The sequence below is a fragment of the Notolepis coatsorum genome (assembly GCF_963971535.1).
Source record: "Notolepis coatsorum genome assembly, chromosome: 9".
Classification (NCBI taxonomy): domain Eukaryota; kingdom Metazoa; phylum Chordata; class Actinopteri; order Aulopiformes; family Paralepididae; genus Notolepis; species Notolepis coatsorum.
Genome location: NC_140173.1, coordinates 15,911,206 through 15,926,062, shown reverse-complemented (window position 1 = coordinate 15,926,062; position 14,857 = coordinate 15,911,206).

Genomic DNA, 14,857 nt, shown 5'->3' with positions numbered 1-14,857 from the left:
AGGTAGTGGAGGAGAAAGAGTAGAGGTAGTGGAGGAGAGAGTAGAGGTAGTGGAGGAGAGAGGAGAGAGAGTAGAGGTAGTGGAGGAGAGAGAGCAGAGGTAGTGGAGGAGAGAGAGTAGAGGTAGTGGAGGAGCGAGGAGAGAGAGTAGAGGTAGTGGAGGAGAGAGAGTAGAGGTAGTGGAGGAGAGAGAGGAAAGGTAGTGGAGGAGAAAGAGTAGAGGTAGTGGAGGAGAGAGTAGAGGTAGTGGAGGAGAGAGGAGAGAGAGTAGAGGTAGTGGAGGAGAGAGTAGAGGTAGTGGAGGAGAGAGGAGAGAGAGTAGAGGTAGTGGAGGAGAGAGAGCAGAGGTAGTGGAGGAGAGAGAGTAGAGGTAGTGGAGGAGAGAGAGGAGAGGTAGTGGAGGAGAAAGAGTAGAGGTAGTGGAGGAGAGAGTAGAGGTAGTGGAGGAGAGAGAGCAGAGGTAGTGGAGGAGAGAGAGTAGAGGTAGTGGAGGAGAGAGAGTAGAGGTAGTGGAGGAGAGAGGAGAGAGAGCAGAGGTAGTGGAGGAGAGAGAGTAGAGGTAGTGGAGGAGAGAGGAGAGAGAGCAGAGGTAGTGGAGGAGAGAGTAGAGGTAGTGGAGGAGAGAGAGGAGAGGTAGTGGAGGAGAGAGAGTAGAGGTAGTGGAGGAGAGAGCAGAGGTAGTGGAGGAGAGTGAGTAGAGGTAGTGGAGGAGAGAGAGTAGAGGTAGTGGAGGAGAGAGTAGAGGTAGTGGAGGAGAGAGAGCAGAGAGAGAGAGCAGAGGTAGTGGAGGAGAGAGAGTAGAGGTAGTGGAGGAGAGAGAGTAGAGGTAGTGGAGGAGAGAAGAGAGAGAGCAGAGGTAGTGGAGGAGAGAGAGTAGAGGTAGTGGAGGAGAGAGGAGAGAGAGCAGAGGTAGTGGAGGAGAGAGTAGAGGTAGTGGAGGAGAGAGAGGAGAGGTAGTGGAGGAGAGAGAGTAGAGGTAGTGGAGGAGAGAGCAGAGGTAGTGGAGGAGAGTGAGTAGAGGTAGTGGAGGAGAGAGTAGAGGTAGTGGAGGAGAGAGAGTAGAGGTAGTGGAGGAGAGAGAGGAGAGGTAGTGGAGGAGAGAGAGTAGAGGTAGTGGAGGAGAGAGGAGAAAGAGTAGAGGTAGTGGAGGAGAGAGAGTAGAGGTAGTGGAGGAGAGAGAGTAGAGGTAGTGGAGGAGAGAGAGCAGAGGTAGTGGAGGAGAGAGAGTAGAGGTAGTGGAGGAGAGAGAGTAGAGGTAGTGGAGGAGAGAGTAGAGGTAGTGGAGGAGAGAGAGCAGAGAGAGAGAGAGCAGAGTCTAACCGTGGGGTTAGACAGGGGTGCAGTTTGAGTCCAACCCTCTTCAAATTATACATAAATGAACTGGCAAAAACATTGGAACAAACTGCAGCACCTGGCATCCCCCTAGCAAACACAGAAGTCAAATGCCTACTGTTTGCAGATGACCTGGTGCTGCTGTCCCCAACTAAAGAAGGGCTACAGCAGCACCTTGACCTTCTGCACAAATTCTCCCAGACATGGGCACTGACAGTAAACCTAAACAAAACTAAAATTATGATATTCCAAAAAAGGCCCAGCCTACAACAACAAAAACACAAATTCCTCCTAGACACAATTTCCCTAGAACACACAAAAAACTACACATATCTCGGCCTAAACATCAGTGCTACAGGGAACTTCAATCAAGCTGTGAACGACCTGAGAGACAAAGCAAGAAGGGCTTTTTATGCCATAAAAAGGAACATCATATTAGACATTCCAGTCAAAATCTGGCTCAAAATATTAGACTCCGTCATAGAACCGATTTCCCTATATGGTTGTGAAGTCTGGGGCCCACTTGCAAACCAAGACTTCACCAAATGGGACAAACACCCAATTGAGACTCTGCATGCAGAATTTTGCAAATCCATTCTCCGCACCCAACGGAAAACGCCAAATAATGCATGCAGAGCAGAACTAGGAAGATACCCACTAATCATAAAAATTCTAAAAAGAGCATTCAAATTCCACAACCACCTAAAAGAAAGCGACCCAGACACACTCCACAACATAGCCCTCACCCACAGAGAGACCCTCGATAGATGCCCACTCAGCCAGATGGTTCTGGGACTCTGCTCACAAACACAAGCAGAACCACCAGACAGTAACCACACTGGACCAAATCAAATTATAAGAAAACAAAAAGAAAACTATCTGACACATTGGAAAGAAACAACCCAAAACCAGAGCAAATTGAAATGCTATTTGGCCCTAAACAGAGAGTACACAATGGCAGAATACCTGAGCACCGTGACTGACCCAAAACTAAGAAGATCCTTGACTAGGTACAGAAAGGCTGCCATAGGCAGACCTGGCTCCCAAGAGAAGACAGACTATGCACCCACTGCACACAAGATGAGGTGGAAACCGAGCTCCACTTCTTAACAACTTGCCCACTATACCAAGACATCAGAGACATATACTTCCCACAAATTGCAAACACCCAAAGAGACTTTGAAAACATGGACAATAACTCAAAACTCCCATACCTACTGGGAGAAATACAATAATGTGCAAACACAGCAGCAAGATTTGTGAGCTGCTGTGACAAGAAAAGGACATCCAGCGGAATGCAACCACCATAAAAACTGTACTAGAAATTCCGTCTGTAATGTACTGATTTATTTTGTTTTCTCTGTTTGATTGTTTTGTTTTGTTTGGCTTTGGCAATGTAAACGTATGTTTCCCATGTCAATAAAGCCCATTTGAATTGAATTGAATTGAATTGAGTAGAGGTAGTAGAGGAGAGAGAGTAGAGGTAGTGGAGGAGAGAGGAGAGAGAGCAGAGGTAGTGGAGGAGAGAGAGTAGAGGTAGTGGAGGAGAGAGCAGAGGTAGTGGAGGAGAGAGAGTAGAGTTAGTGGAGGAGAGAGAGCAGAGGTAGTGGAGGAGAGAGAGTAGAGGTAGTGGAGGAGAGAGAGGAGAGGTAGTGGAGGAGAGAGAGGAGAGGTAGTGGAGGAGAGAGTAGAGGTAGTGGAGGAGAAAGAGTAGAGGTAGTGGAGGAGAGAAAGTAGAGGTAGTGGAGGAGAGAGAGTAGAGGTAGTGGAGGAGAGAGAGTAGAGGTAGTGGAGGAGAGAGAGTAGAGATAGTGGAGGAGAGAGTAGAGGTAGTGGAGGAGAGAGAGTAGAGGTAGTGGAGGAAAGAGAGTAGAGGTAGTGGAGGAGAGAGTAGAGGTAGTGGAGGAGAGAGTAGAGGTAGTGGAGGAGAGAGAGTAGAGGTAGTGGAGGAGAGAGAGTAGAGGTAGTGGAGGAGAGAGTAGAGGTAGTGGAGGAGAGAGAGTAGAGGTAGTGGAGGAGAGAGAGTAGAGGTAGTGGAGGAGAGAGTAGAGGTAGTGGAGGAGAGAGTAGAGGTAGTGGAGGAGAGAGAGTAGAGGTAGTGGAGGAGAGAGAGTAGAGATAGTGGAGGAGAGAGAGTAGAGGTAGTGGAGGAGAGAGAGTAGAGGTAGTGGAGGAGAGAGAGTAGAGGTAGTGGAGGAGAGAGGAGAGAGAGTAGAGGTAGTGGAGGAGAGAGAGTAGAGGTAGTGGAGGAGAGAGGAGAGAGAGTAGAGGTAGTGGAGGAGAGAGAGTAGAGGTAGTGGAGGAGAGAGGAGAGAGAGTAGAGGTAGTGGAGGAGAGAGGAGAGAGAGTAGAGGTAGTGGAGGAGAGAGAGTAGAGGTAGTGGAGGAGAGAGAGTAGAGGTAGTGGAGGAGAGAGAGTAGAGGTAGTGGAGGAGAGAGGAGAGAGTAGAGTTAGTGGAGGAGAGAGGAGAGAGAGTAGGGGTAGTGGAGGAGAGAGAGTAGAGGTAGTGGAGGAGAGAGGAGAGAGTAGAGGTAGTGGAGGAGAGAGGAGAGAGAGTAGAGGTAGTGGATGAGAGAGAGCAGAGGTAGTGGAGGAGAGAGTAGAGGTAGTGGAGGAGAGAGGAGAGAGAGTAGAGGTAGTGGAGGAGAGAGAGCAGAGGTAGTGGAGGAGAGAGTAGAGGTAGTGGAGGAGAGAGAGAGTAGAGGTAGTGGAGGAGAGAGAGAGTAGAGGTAGTGGAGGAGAGAGTAGAGGTAGTGGAGGAGAGAGAGTAGAGGTAGTGGAGGAGAGAGAGCAGAGGTAGTGGAGGAGAGAGAGAGTAGAGGTAGTGGAGGAGAGAGCAGAGGTAGTGGAGGAGAGAGGAGAGAGAGTAGAGGTAGTGGAGGAGAGAGAGCAGAGGTAGTGGAGGAGAGAGGAGAGAGAGTAGAGGTAGTGGAGGAGAGAGAGCAGAGGTAGTGGAGGAGAGAGAGTAGAGGTAGTGGAGGAGAGAGAGTAGAGGTAGTGGAGGAGAGAGAGCAGAGGTAGTGGAGGAGAGAGAGTAGAGGTAGTGGAGAGAGAGAGTAGAGGTAGTGGAGGAGAGAGTATAGGTAGTGGAGGAGAGAGAGTAGAGGTAGTGGAGGAGAGAGTAGAGGTAGTGGAGGAGAGAGAGTAGAGGTAGTGGAGGAGAGAGAGTAGAGGTAGTGGAGGAGAGAGTAGAGGTAGTGGAGGAGAGAGTAGAGGTAGTGGAGGAGAGAGAGTAGAGGTAGTGGAGGAGAGAGAGTAGAGATAGTGGAGGAGAGAGAGTAGAGGTAGTGGAGGAGAGAGAGTAGAGGTAGTGGAGGAGAGAGAGTAGAGGTAGTGGAGGAGAGAGAGTAGAGGTAGTGGAGGAGAGAGGAGAGAGAGTAGAGGTAGTGGAGGAGAGAGAGTAGAGGTAGTGGAGGAGAGAGGAGAGAGAGTAGAGGTAGTGGAGGAGAGAGAGTAGAGGTAGTGGAGGAGAGAGGAGAGAGAGTAGAGGTAGTGGAGGAGAGAGGAGAGAGAGTAGAGGTAGTGGAGGAGAGAGAGTAGAGGTAGTGGAGGAGAGAGAGTAGAGGTAGTGGAGGAGAGAGAGTAGAGGTAGTGGAGGAGAGAGGAGAGAGTAGAGTTAGTGGAGGAGAGAGGAGAGAGAGTAGGGGTAGTGGAGGAGAGAGAGTAGAGGTAGTGGAGGAGAGAGGAGAGAGTAGAGGTAGTGGAGGAGAGAGGAGAGAGAGTAGAGGTAGTGGATGAGAGAGAGCAGAGGTAGTGGAGGAGAGAGTAGAGGTAGTGGAGGAGAGAGGAGAGAGAGTAGAGGTAGTGGAGGAGAGAGAGCAGAGGTAGTGGAGGAGAGAGTAGAGGTAGTGGAGGAGAGAGAGAGTAGAGGTAGTGGAGGAGAGAGAGAGTAGAGGTAGTGGAGGAGAGAGAAGAGGTAGTGGAGGAGAGAGAGTAGAGGTAGTGGAGGAGAGAGAGCAGAGGTAGTGGAGGAGAGAGAGAGTAGAGGTAGTGGAGGAGAGAGCAGAGGTAGTGGAGGAGAGAGGAGAGAGAGTAGAGGTAGTGGAGGAGAGAGAGCAGAGGTAGTGGAGGAGAGAGGAGAGAGAGTAGAGGTAGTGGAGGAGAGAGAGCAGAGGTAGTGGAGGAGAGAGAGTAGAGGTAGTGGAGGAGAGAGAGCAGTGGTAGTGGAGGAGAGAGTAGAGGTAGTGGAGGAGAGAGTAGAGGTAGTGGAGGAGAGAGTATAGGTAGTGGAGGAGAGAGGAGAGAGAGTAGAGGTAGTGGATGAGAGAGAGCAGAGGTAGTGGAGGAGAGAGTAGAGGTAGTGGAGGAGAGAGGAGAGAGAGTAGAGGTAGTGGAGGAGAGAGAGCAGAGGTAGTGGAGGAGAGAGTAGAGGTAGTGGAGGAGAGAGAGAGTAGAGGTAGTGGAGGAGAGAGAGAGTAGAGGTAGTGGAGGAGAGAGTAGAGGTAGTGGAGGAGAGAGAGTAGAGGTAGTGGAGGAGAGAGAGCAGAGGTAGTGGAGGAGAGAGAGAGTAGAGGTAGTGGAGGAGAGAGCAGAGGTAGTGGAGGAGAGAGGAGAGAGAGTAGAGGTAGTGGAGGAGAGAGAGCAGAGGTAGTGGAGGAGAGAGGAGAGAGAGTAGAGGTAGTGGAGGAGAGAGAGCAGAGGTAGTGGAGGAGAGAGAGTAGAGGTAGTGGAGGAGAGAGAGTAGAGGTAGTGGAGGAGAGAGAGCAGAGGTAGTGGAGGAGAGAGAGTAGAGGTAGTGGAGAGAGAGAGTAGAGGTAGTGGAGGAGAGAGTATAGGTAGTGGAGGAGAGAGAGTAGAGGTAGTGGAGGAGAGAGAGCAGTGGTAGTGGAGGAGAGAGGAGAGAGAGCAGAGGTAGTGGAGGAGAGAGTAGAGGTAGTGGAGGAGAGAGTAGAGGTAGTGGAGGAGAGAGTATAGGTAGTGGAGGAGAGAGAGTAGAGGTAGTGGAGGAGAGAGAGCAGTGGTAGTGGAGGAGAGAGTAGAGGTAGTGGAGGAGAGAGAGTAGAGGTAGTGGAGGAGAGAGTAGAGGTAGTGGAGGAGAAAGAGTAGAGGTAGTGGAGGAGAGAGGAGAGAGATTAGAGGTAGTGGAGGAGAGAGTAGAGGTAGTGGAGGAGAGAGAGTAGAGGTAGTGGAGGAGAGAGGAGAGAGATTAGAGGTAGTGGAGGAGAGAGAGTAGAGGTAGTGGAGGAGAGAGAGGAGAGGTAGTGGAGGAGAGAGAGTAGAGGTAGTGGAGGAGAGAGAGTAGAGGTAGTGGAGGAGAGAGAGTAGAGGTAGTGGAGGAGAGAGGAGAGAGAGTAGAGGTAGTGGAGGAGAGAGAGTAGAGGTAGTGGAGGAGAGAGAGTAGAGGTAGTGGAGGAGAGAGAGTAGAGGTAGTGGAGGAGAGAGTAGAGGTAGTGGAGGAGAGAGAGTAGAGGTAGTGGAGGAGAGAGGAGAGAGAGTAGAGGTAGTGGAGGAGAGAGAGTAGAGGTAGTGGAAAAGAGAGGAGAGAGAGTAGAGGTAGTGGAGGAGAGAGAGTAGAGGTAGTGGAGGAGAGAGAGGAGAGGTAGTGGAGGAGAGAGTAGAGGTAGTGGAGGAGAAAGAGTAGAGGTAGTGGGGGAGAGAGAGTAGAGGTAGTGGAGGAGAGAGTAGAGGTAGTGGAGGAGAGAGTAGAGGTAGTGGAGAAGAGAGGAGAGAGAGTAGAGGTAGTGGAGGAGAGAGAGTAGCGGTAGTGGAGCAGAGAGAGTAGAGGTAGTGGAGGAGAGAGGAGAGAGAGCAGAGGTAGTGGAGGAGAGAGAGTAGAGGTAGTGGAGGAGAGAGAGCAGAGGTAGTGGAGGAGAGAGGAGAGAGAGGAGAGGTAGTGGAGGAGAGAGCAGAGGTAGTGGAGGAGAGAGTAGAGGTAGTGGAGGAGAGAGGAGAGAGAGTAGAGGTATTGGAGGAGAGAGGAGAGAGAGTAGAGGTAGTGGAGGAGAGAGAGTAGAGGTAGTGGAGGAGAGAGTAGAGGTAGTGGAGGAGAGAGAGCAGAGGTAGTGGAGGAGAGAGAGTAGAGGTAGTGGAGGAGAGAGTAGAGGTAGTGGAGGAGAGAGAGCAGAGGTAGTGGAGGAGAGAGAGTAGAGGTAGTGGAGGAGAGAGGAGAGAGAGTAGAGGTAGTGGAGGAGAGAGAGTAGAGGTAGTGGAGGAGAGAGAGGAGAGGTAGTGGAGGAGAAAGAGTAGAGGTAGTGGAGGAGAGAGTAGAGGTAGTGGAGGAGAGAGAGTAGAGGTAGTGGAGGAGAGAGAGCAGAGGTAGTGGAGGAGAGAGAGTAGAGGTAGTGGAGGAGAGAGGAAAGAGAGTAGAGGTAGTGGAGGAGAGAGAGTAGAGGTAGTGGAGGAGAGAGAGGAGAGGTAGTGGAGGAGAAAGAGTAGAGGTAGTGGAGGAGAGAGTAGAGGTAGTGGAGGAGAGAGGAGAGAGAGTAGAGGTAGTAGAGGAGAGAGTAGAGGTAGTGGAGGAGAGAGGAGAGAGAGTAGAGGTAGTGGAGGAGAGAGAGCAGAGGTAGTGGAGGAGAGAGAGTAGAGGTAGTGGAGGAGAGAGAGTAGAGGTAGTGGAGGAGAGAGTAGAGGTAGTGGAGGAGAGAGGAGAGAGAGCAGAGGTAGTGGAGGACAGACAGTAGAGGTAGTGGAGGAGAGAGAGTAGAGGTAGTGGAGGAGAGAGGAGAGAGAGCAGAGGTAGTGGAGGAGAGAGAGTAGAGGTAGTGGAGGAGAGAGAGCAGAGGTAGTGGAGGAGAGAGAGTAGAGGTAGTGGAGGAGAGAGTAGAGGTAGTGGAGGAGAAAGAGTAGAGGTAGTGGAGGAGAGAGAGGAGAGGTAGTGGAGGAGAGAGTAGAGGTAGTGGAGGAGAGAGTAGAGGTAGTGGAGGAGAGAGAGTAGAGGTAGTGGAGGAGAGAGGAGAGAGAGTAGAGGTAGTGGAGGAGAGAGAGTAGAGGTAGTGGAGGAGAGAGTAGAGGTAGTGGAAAAGAAACAGTAGAGGTAGTGGAGGAGAGAGAGTAGAGGTAGTGGAGGAGAGAGAGTAGAGGTAGTGGAGGAGAGGAGAGGTAGTGGAGGAGAGAGAGTAGAGGTAGTGGAGGAGAGAGGAGAGGTAGTGGAGGAGAGAGAGTAGAGGTAGTGGAGGAGAGAGGAGAGAGAGTAGAGGTAGTGGAGGAGAGAGGAGAGAGAGTAGAGGTAGTGGAGGAGAGAGAGCAGAGGTAGTGGAGGAGAGAGAGAGTAGAGGTAGTGGAGGAGAGAGAGTAGAGGTCGTGGAGGAGAGAGGAGAGTGAGCAGAGGTAGTGGAGGAGAGAGGAGAGAGAGCAGAGGTAGTGGAGGAGAGAGAGCAGAGGTAGTGGAGGAGAGAGCAGAGGTAGTGGAGGAGAGAGAGCAGAGGTAGTGGAGGAGAGAGAGCAGAGGTAGTGGAGGAGAGAGAGTAGAGGTAGTGGAGGAGAGAGAGTAGAGGTAGTGGAGGAGAGAGAGTAGAGGTAGTGGAGGAGAGAGAGCAGAGGTAGTGGAGGAGAGAGAGTAGAGGTAGTGGAGGAGAGAGAGTAGAGGTAGTGGAGGAGAGAGTAGAGGTAGTGGAGGAGAGAGAGCAGAGGTAGTGGAGGAGAGAGAGTAGAGGTAGTGGAGGAGAGAGGAGAGAGAGTAGAGGTAGTGGAGGAGAGAGAGTAGAGGTAGTGGATGAGAGAGAGTAGAGGTAGTGGAGGAGAGAGAGTAGAGGTAGTGGATGAGAGAGAGTAGAGGTAGTGGAGGAGAGAGTAGAGGTAGTGGAGGAGAGAGAGAGTAGAGGTAGTGGAGGAGAGAGAGTAGAGGTAGTGGAGGAGAGAGAGTAGAGGTCCATAGAGCTCAGAAATCATTTGTAAGAATTGCAACCAACTCTTCTTATTTAGCCCCAACCAAAGCATTATTTAAACAACTGCAACTACTTACAATTTATGAGGTCAACAAGTACCAAACAGGGGTTCTTATGTACAAAGTGATTGGTCTTCCTTTATCTTTGCCTAATTTCTTTCAAAGTTATTTTGAGTTTAATTCTCATTATCATGCACATCTCACAAGAAGAAATAAAGACTTACGCATTCCTTTCTGTAGGACCTCTGTTGCCAAATTCTCATTTGTTTATCAAGGTGCAGTGATGTGGAATGATGTACAACATCTAACAGAAACATGTTCCACTTTAAATACATTTAAAAGCAAGCTTAAAAAAGAACTACAGATCCTGTAGTCAGTAGTATCCATGTGTGTTTGTGAGCAGTCTTTTTCCCCCACCATTATAATTGTTGTATAATGCTGTATTGTATGTATCTGTGTGCATGAGAGAGGGATATGCGCATGTGTGTTTGTGCATAATGTGGGGGGGGGGGGGGGGGGGGGGGGATTTTCGGTGTAGTTATCCTATATAGGTTTAAGAGGGGAGGTCGCTTATAAGCCCTTGGGCTTTTTGACCTTTCCTGCACATTTTAACTGTTCTTCTTTTACTTATTGTATTCCAGATTGTATGTTTGTAAGTGCAAATAACAATAAACAAACAAATAAACATACAGATGCAACTGGTCTCATAATGTCCCCCAGGCGTTGGTGGAGAACTGCATGATGTAAAGTGATGTCAAACCAAACCCCCCCTCAAACACCTCATGATGTAAAGTGATGTAAAACCAAACCCCCCCTCAAACACCTCATGATGTAAAGTGATGTAAAACCAAACCCCCCCTCAAACACCTGCATGATGTAAAGTGATGCAAAACCAAACCCCCCCTCAAACACCTGCATGATGTAAAGTGATGTCAAACCACCCCCCCCCCCCTCAAACACCTGCATGATGTAAAGTGATGTAAAACCAAACCCCCCCTCAAACACCTGCATGATGTAAAGTGATGTAAAACCAAACCCCCCCTCAAACACCTGCATGATGTAAAGTGATGTCAAACCAAACCTCCCCTCAAACACCTGCATGATGTAAAGTGATGTCAAACACCTGCATGATGTAAAGTGATGTCAAACCAAACCCCCCTCAAACACCTGCATGATGTTGTGGTAGAATTCTCGGATCAAACTTGTTATTAAATAAGGGTGGGAAAATATGATTGACTGCATTTTCCCAAGACAGGTCAACAGCTACTGGGAGATTGGAACGGGTATGATCAGTACAAACACACGTGGTCTAGTCTCATAGTAGTCGGAACAACATACAATACTAGGGGGTTTGGCTGTTAAGAGTGCGGCCCTGGGGGAGAAATGGATTAGCATTTCCCGTTTTAGATAGCCTCTGTGAAAACAATAGATTGGGAGTGACCATAAGGCCAACTCACCAGTTCAAATGCCGGTGCTATTTACACAGAGTAACAGTTGAAGACAGTTGGTTTCACCAAGAGTCCATTGATAACATCTCCCTGAACGAATTTACATACAAGTGTCACAAAGCTGTTAGATCCTGCAGGCATCCTGTAAGGCCCCCAGTAGAGACGAGATGTCTAGGGAGGAGTTAAGCTTCACTACTCCAGTAATTAAAGTATGTGTATAGTCATTAAAGAAACTCCAAATTAAACTACAAATATTATAGTTATGTTGTGCTAATGAGGTTGGACGTAATGATATGAAACATGCATTGTTCATAGCCAAAGTGAGCACCAAAGTTGCCATAAAACGCTTTCTGAACCAATCTTTAGAATATCCATAAATACTGACAACTAGCTGCTTATAAGATATAATGATTAAAATACAACAGGAGGTCACCATTTGGCCTGTCTCCTTATTTATCCTCTAAGGAGAGTTAGTCTCAACTCTTATAACATAGGGTATTATTTAAGCAAAGACCAAACTAGACTCTTATTTCACCTTTGCACAGTATAATCAAGGTAGAAATATAGGTCAAATTAAGACACATTGGATCTGGAAAACTGGGCAAGAGATGTGTAAATATAATTAGAAAAGTTAACTTAAGAATTATTGAACACAACAGGACTGTCTCAAAACCAAGAGGGACAACAATAGCTAAACAGTTGAAACTTCTATATTTAACTAAGAAATATAGACTTCTTTGTTCTTATCACAGAACTAGCAATAAGGCTAAAAACTTAGTTATAATTATACATTACAAATTATACATTCACGATCAAGTATAGTCCTTGCTAAAATCTTACATTATTAAACTATAAAAATAGATACTGGGGTATAAAACGTTAAATATAATGAAATAGAGAAATATCTTTTTAGAGACATTAAAGCCGGCCTCTTCTAGGGTCAGAAAGGCCTACTCAAAATGGCCGCTCTAGGGTTTCAACCAATCAGAATCTCTCTCTTCTAAATAGGTCCTCCCCTATGACATAAGATCTAGCAGGTTCCGAAGGGGAGGAGTAAAGGCTTTAAAACAGCAGTCTAGTTAGAGAGAGAGGAAGAAGAACGAACGAAACACACACACACGCTTTCTTGAGTCCAGACAGGTACATTTCTGTGATAGTTTACAAAAGATGTGTACAGTGTCCCCTTTGGCCTCGTCCACGATGGCGTCCGTTTCATTCAGGTTGTTTTTCTGAAATGAAACCGTGTCTCAGGAGGAGGAGTCTCACGTGTCCCGGGTTGAGAAAGTCTCTACTCAATCCCGATTGGCTGAGAAGTGCGTCTGTCAACCGTAACTCCGTACATCCACGGTCTTTAGAAAATAGAGGTCTAGCCGTCCAACGTTTCCTTGGCAACGACTTGCGGAGATCCAGTGGCCACAGGACGTCACCGTGGCAACGCAGGCACCAGGGGTCATGTTTAAACAAAGGTCCTTGACCCTTTCACTGCCACACGACAGAAGGTTAACCCTTTACTATCACACAACCGACGGCGATGCTCCATCATTAGCTCCGCGGATGCTAATAAGGGTTAACCTTCTGCCGTGTGGCAGTGAAAGGGTTAAACACAGATGCAGTACTGGGCGACTACATTTATTACGTGCCTTTTCTCCTTTCTGTGATAAAACAAAACAATTTCACCCAAATAATGAATAATATATGCATTTCATTATTGTTCATCACATTATTTTAAACGATCATACAATGGAATTCAGGATGGAGTCAAAGAGCACTTTGATGTTACCATGTGGAGACACAGCATGTTTGTAGCGGAGGTTCACGCAGCGTCACAACGAGGGAACCATTACAATCTGTTTATATACAACAATCAGGTTTAAACCAATCAAATAACGGCAGCGATCATGGCGATGTATTTCACCGCTGCTTAACCCTTTATCTGCCAGGGATTATTCTGATCTTAATCCCCTATCTGCCACCACTGTAAGTCTATGGAGATATTCCCCTTCTTTGCAGGGCTATAACTTTTTAAATTGTATTGCTAAATTGACATTACTATGGCCCATTCAACGTCAAGTATCTATCGTTTAGGATGTAGCAACGTTCTACTTTTTCATTCACACATTCATACTAAAATACGGTCTAAAGTATAAATATGTTTTTATCGTTTTCTGCAGCATTCTGCAGAACATGAGTTATAGCCATAAATACATATATTAGATCATCAAATGTAGTTTGATACCGATTGACGTCAGATAAAAAATTTCAATTGTACAAGGTCCTAAACGTCATGCCTCATCATCTGCTGGTGACCGGAGGGGGGGGGGGGGGGGGTTTATAAGTCCGAGGCCGACATTAAATCATTTATGTAGTATGGGTCATATATTGATCAGAGCAGTTTGTATCAAAAATAATAATCAAACACGCTGAAACTCACCGCAGCTTCCTCGTAGCGTTGGGCGATGCTACTGGAGCAAAAAGATCGTTATTATGGGATGTCGATCTAGTCGGTCCAGTTCCAGGTTGTATAATACTATATACGTCCAAATAACGTTGTTTATTGAGTTAGGGCAACCGATCGATTATCCAGTGTCGAGATGGAGCCCCGGGAGCGATAGCGAGTCTTGAACCGTTGGAGAGTTGAGAGGAGATCTGCACCACCCGTCAAGTCTCCATGGGTGAAATATGATTGCCATGACAGATTCTTGAAATATTGATCTCAAAGACGCTGTACGACGTCATTGGCAGATTACGCATGGCGAGGAATGACGTCTTAACACGTCATTGGCGATTAAAGGGTTAAGTGCATGGGCGGGAGTGGGCGTGGCCGGACAGGTGCATTATAGCTAAATTCTTTCAGGTTGCCCTAGGCAACAGGGGATTTCCCACTAAGAGAGCACTCGCTAGTACTCATATAACTAGGGTTATAGGATAACCTTCGCTACTCCAGGTATTCTGTCACCACACCTTCCAGATTGAATGAATGAATGAATGAATTTTTTATTTAACAGATTGCAGAATGGGTACAATACAGTACGGCTCAATACACACAATTGTTAAGGGGATGCAGACCAGGCCCTATTCCCCGTACCTGGCTAACTGAGTTAGCCGGATAATTTTCAGCATAGCTTGACTTAAGCCAGACATTTCCGTTCCCAGACGTCGGATTTTATAAGTCGCTATGGCAACAGATCGAAAAGTTTGAACCTGCTCCGGAGCAGGGTTTAGTTCAGTTAGCTGGATGAACCATGGCCACACCCTCGCAAAGAAATGCCAGCTCGCTTCCTGAAATAATTATCACAGTGTAGATCTGCATTATACCATTCTGAATTATGTTTTTGTGCTTCGTTTTCCTAGAGGGGGCTTTTGAAATGTAAAATAATAGACCTCAAATGCTGATAATAAATCATATTCAGCCTATAGATTTACTTTGTCCTAAATAATGCACGTCATATTTATACGGATACGGCGCTCGCGCGTCGCGATACACACTGCATGTGGTTATTTTAATAACGCGCAGGGATATTTTTAATGAATGAAACCTATCGGGCATTTGGCTCTGATTTATTTGCTTAACGGAGCGCCCGGATTGTGTTTCATTCAAGCATAAATTGAAGTGTCTATACTAGGGCTGGGCGATATGACCAAAAACGTTATCGCGATACAATTATTTTCATATAATTCGATATCGATAATTATCGTCGATATAATGTCTGTCAAGTTTAATTAACTTCTTATGCTGCTGCGAATGTCTCGAGTCGAGTTGATCAGTCGTCATCAGTCCGCGCACGTTAGCAGTTAGCCGACAAGCGGAATATCTCATGACAATGTAATAAATATGACACTAAAATACTCTCTTCCGCCACAATACATTGCAACGACGTCCACTGTATACCCACACTACTATAAACGTGGCCTCAGAATTCACGCCACACACATACTCGGCACGTAAATATATAAAACATCGCCGTGCAAGCTAGTTAGCCTAGCAAGCCTTGTTGTTGAGTGAGTCCTACCTCTCTACCCAGAGGTGCAGCGCGGGTCTCCTTCGCTCTCGGCCATCTCCTTCACCGATTGGTTGTTAGTGCGTGCTCATATCCAAGCTTGGAAAATCGATATATCGAAACTTTGCGACCACGTTTCATGTTTATTTCGAGGAAATAATTTATCGCAATAGTTATCGTTTTATCGCCCAGCCCTAGTCTATACGTGGACTGTGGATTATGAATTACGAGGAATCTGAATCTGTGGATTGTTTAATT